Source organism: Solanum tuberosum, unplaced genomic scaffold (assembly GCF_000226075.1).
Source record: "Solanum tuberosum cultivar DM 1-3 516 R44 unplaced genomic scaffold, SolTub_3.0 scf00163, whole genome shotgun sequence".
In the NCBI taxonomy this organism is placed as follows: Eukaryota; Viridiplantae; Streptophyta; class Magnoliopsida; order Solanales; family Solanaceae; genus Solanum; species Solanum tuberosum.
Genome location: NW_006239087.1, coordinates 1,252,230 through 1,256,934, shown reverse-complemented (window position 1 = coordinate 1,256,934; position 4,705 = coordinate 1,252,230). Strand labels below are relative to the sequence as shown.

The following is a 4,705-nucleotide window of genomic DNA, read 5'->3' as shown; positions in this document are numbered from 1 at the left end:
ATATTATTCATTAACAATTAATCTAAAGTGTTTTTAATATGAAACAAAAAAAATCATCATATTTTATGTAAAATGTTTCATTAAGAAAATAAGTTCAGTAAAATTAAGAAAAATAACTTTCTAAATGAAAATATGAAAAATAAATTATATAAGTGATACTTCATATCGATACTCTCCTCCTCACCTCTTACAGCCCCTACCCTCCACCTTTATCTTTGATAATATTTATGTAAATTATATATAAATATTTTTAGATATAAATTTTAATTTACATATTAGACACACAAAAAAATAGGTACTTATTTTCTTGGAACAATTTTTTTAGAAAATATTTTCTATGAACAATTTTTTTTTATCATATTCAACACACCGTAAATCTAAACACTTGATCAGAAAAAAAAGAAAAAGTTGTGGTAGCCAGTAGGGATGCACATGAGGCCACATTTATTTACACCTCTCTAGTAAAAATAAAAGTTATTATCCATATCAAAGTTATTGTGTTTCTTAATTTTTTTAAAGTCGGAATAATAGTCATTAAATCATAACAATTAAATTTATTTATTTTATTACAATTCATGCCTCTCATTGAGTTTGAATAGATTTAAATGACTAAATTTTATAATAAAGTATTGATATCATAAAGATATTTATTTAGGAGGGATTTTGTTCTATCAGCTACTACCTTCGCACATCATTATTGATTGTCATGATCGCACATCATTATCAACTATCACTATCCACAATCACCATTACTATTCTAATTAGTTGTTACAGCCCTAGCTATTATTTGCGGTCACACCACCAACCATCAATTACTAAGGATAATTATCACCATCAACTATCACTTTTTATATCGTCAACCATCATCATTAGCCGTTGTCAGCAACTATAACTATTAACCTCCACTGTAAATCATTATCTATTGGATTTATGTGATATCTCAAAAAAAAATTGTTTGTGATATTAGTTTCAGGTCAAATTATCTGATAATTAAATGGGTTTCAAAAGCTCTTATTGTACGACTGATTGATATAAATTATTTGCTCTTTTCAATTGTAACAGACCATTTATTTTCATTAACCTTAAATTATTAGGCTCTTTAACTACAAAAAAAAATCTACATAGCGGGGATTTATTTTACATACTGCGGGGTTAGGAACTCCCACAATGATACTGCTGCCAACAATTAAGAAAAAAGATTAAGTGAGAAACTTCACAGTGCTAATATAAAATTGTTTGCATATCATTGGTTGGGAGAGCTTAGTTATGCCATACAATGTATTCAACTCCACCATGAATACATTTATATTATCCTTACTACCCGGTTCAATTGTTAAACACATCATCCACTCTAATCATTGTGACCCGATCCAATCATGCAATAACATTATCGAAACTAATTATATAATACGATTACAAGACACCAACGGTTGCCTCGTCAACAATTATCACTGGATAATTTGCATCCATGAAGGAAAATGGTTCACTAGCTGCAAAAAAAGTGTGCTATGCACTTATTTATTAAAAGAAAATATCAGCAACATATATGAGATGGCACAACTAATAGAATTCACTACTAAGAATCACAAACAATAGAGCAAAGTGTCATACTGAAGTAGCGAGATCCTTAAAGGTGTATATGGAAATTATAATGCAGCATTTAGTTAAATATGACCCAAACATATTACATTCTAGACTCCTATTCAATCCAAGGATTGAGATGTTTAAAGACTAGTTAAATGTGGAATATCAGAACTAAGTATAAAAGTGCCCAGGTCGCTCACACTAATGTGAAGGATTGTTTACCACAATGCTACCATTGTCTAGGGTGGCTGTGTATCTGAGCGTCCGAAAATCATATGCAGGAGGCAGAGTGGTAGGAGCATATATCCGAAATAAATGATTTAATTGATCCCCTTAGTACTGAAGCTAATCCAATCAAAAGCCTACATAAAGATTAAAGAGAAGGTACTCACTTGTGTATATAAAAGCTCAATTGTACCACCATTTCCTACAAAAAACATTGTGAAAACTTAGACGTTTCAGCAGTCCTGAAACCAAGCAGTTCGATCTTTGAGGATCTCAGCAATCTGTAAAATATTTTAGTTAGAAAAAAGTAACAACATCTACATTAATCATAAAAGGACCAAAACTAGCAACGGAGCAACAGTAATATTTCTAAATTAACAAATGTTTACCTTTGTTGGTTCTAAACTAGCAAGACCACATGCTCGGGCTACCACTCCACTGTAACTATGTGAGATGACAAAAATCCCAACTGAATCTGGACCAGACTAATTATAGAATGAGAATATTGCCTTTTAGCCGTATGGTCAATGATACAGATGGAAATACTGAATTTTTAAAAGTTAAAGATGCATATTACTTTGTAGAAAATAATCAAATATTGACAGCGTAAGGTAATAAGTTGTCAGAAAAATTTATCATAGTGCAGGCGAACGTCCTATTCAATTTCTCGCTCTCTGACTATCCATCCCCACTTCCTCTGATCTTTAAACCTTGAGTGGTGTTAGCTTATTAAACATGTAAAAACCTTGAGCATTGTCGAACTCACCACTATAAACAATGTATCGACCCTGTCAGCTTCCAGCTATTCTCCTATTTCATGAGAAATGGAGAGAAATAGTGACTGGGATAATATGTGATTGTGATGCCATTATGGAAGAGAGAGTTCTTCCTGAAACGAGAAGAGAAACTTGTCACGGTTAAAAAAAGAAATAGACACCGCCCATTAGCAATGGGTATGGACATTGCAATGTTTACTTGCGCCATAGAATCAGTTGAGTATGAAAGAAAATCCACAAAAATTTCAAAAAAGTAAAGTATAAATTAACAACTTAAACACTAACTTCCAAAAAATAAAATAGATGAGGATAAAACATGGAAGAAAATCCACAAATGACCCTACTGATAGTTAAACTAAAGACTTGATTTAAATCCAATCCTTTATTTAGAAGCTACTACTCATATTTTGCCTTAGAAAGTAAAAGTAAACACGAAGAACAAAGTTAAATGCAAAAACGAATACAGTAGACTGATTCCATCACCGGCAGCAAAATCAAAGGTCTAACAAACTCATGCCAGAGCTTCATACACACCGATGCCATCTGTGGCAGAGTTGACGACCTCTAATTCAAATTTCGAGACACTGATGAAAATGTCGGAGAATACAAATTTCGAAAGAACTTAGTTGATTTTCTAATTAGAGCCTTTTCTGGAAAATAAATTATAATCAGAATACAAATTTCAAAATATTCTAGAACAATTCAAAGTTGAAAAAAAAAACTCAAGTTGATTTACAGATTGAAAATGCATGAGAACGTGTTAGAGAGAACTCACAAGTCTTGTCGCTCATCTTCTAAGCTTTCTATATCTAATTTGGGACAAAATCGTAAAATTGAGAGAAACTGAGAAGAGGTAAGAGAAGAGAAGTATGGATGCAGAACATTGGGGATTTGATTATAGATGAAGATGCTAACAAGATAGAAAACAACATAGAAAACAGTTACTAAATGGATCTGCCATTAGAAACCTTCGAGAAGCTTATCATGGCTAGGGAAGTCAAATATAAAACGAAGAGTGATGAACTTTCCGTACAACCAATCATCATCGCTGCCTCATATCTTCCTTCCTTCTCCGACCAGTCTATTGTGGAAGAAGACAGTGGGTAGGTAACTCCGCCACCATGGATTCAATAGATTATATTTTGCAATCAATCATCTATGAAATTAGGTCTTGGGCCTAACTCACACCCCAAAAGCTAGCTCAAAGGGAGGAGGATTGCTCAAGCCTTATACGGAACCACCCATCTCATTAACCACCGATGTGAGACTTTTGTCATTCTTTAACACGTCACCTCACACCCAGTGCTTAGCATCTGGTGCGTGGGCAATTTTGATTTTGGGGGCCCCAACATCGGGTGAGACGGGCCAATACCATGTGAAATTACGTCTTGGGCCTAACTCATGTTAAATTAGGTCTTGGACCTAACTCACACCCTAAAAGTTAGCTCAAAGGGAGGAGAATTGCTCAAGCCTTATAAGGAGTTCACCCATCTCATTAACCACTGATGTGAGACTTTTTTCATTCTTTAACATCATCAAACCATAATTTTGTCATCTCAAATTAGTCAATATAATTTTTGATGTGAGACTTTTTTCATTCTTTAACATCATCAAACCATAATTTTGTCATCTCAAATTAGTCAATATAATTATTTGATATCTTTTAATAATGCGATTTTTCGTTTGACCCCTCCCAAGAAAAGCTTTGGGTTCAATACCGAACGGAGAAATCACTACAACATTTTAGACCTATGGCCAAACTAAATATGGACAACGCCCGTAAAGTGTTGCCTAAAATATTTTTGGAGTGGCTTTTAAAGCGTAGTCCAAGTTTTTAACTTTTAGATTCGATAATATTTGCAACACTTGTAAAGTGTATTCTTTAATGGTATAAGCTACACTTTATAAGCGTTGTTATAATATGATATAATTGGCAACAACTATTTACATATATGGCCACACTTTTAAAGTATCCTATTTTTATAATTGTAAAAGCAACACATTACAAATGTGGCCTTAATGTTTTCACTAAAATATTATATTCCCTCCAACATTTTCAACTATCTCCCTCCAATTTTTATTGGGCAAAAAAATAATGCATAAAACATTAAAACTTATTT

General features: G+C 32.9%; 1 long non-coding RNA gene across 4 annotated transcripts; it reads right to left on the bottom strand.

The window, feature by feature from the left end:
• Nucleotides 1-1,222: 1,222 nt before the first annotated feature.
• LOC102590015 (uncharacterized) lies at nucleotides 1,223-3,697 on the bottom strand. Of its 4 annotated transcripts, none has more exons than XR_001474176.1 (3): nucleotides 2,199-3,697; nucleotides 1,977-2,090; nucleotides 1,223-1,513 (listed from the first exon to the last, which is right to left on the bottom strand). It is a non-coding gene; the product is annotated as an uncharacterized lncRNA (long non-coding RNA). The 4 variants fall into 4 exon arrangements; XR_001474175.1 differs by having other exon boundaries at nucleotides 1,223-2,090; nucleotides 2,199-2,698; nucleotides 3,361-3,697; XR_001474174.1 differs by having other exon boundaries at nucleotides 1,223-2,090; nucleotides 2,199-2,698; nucleotides 3,554-3,697.
• Between the last annotated feature and the right edge of the window lie 1,008 nt (nucleotides 3,698-4,705).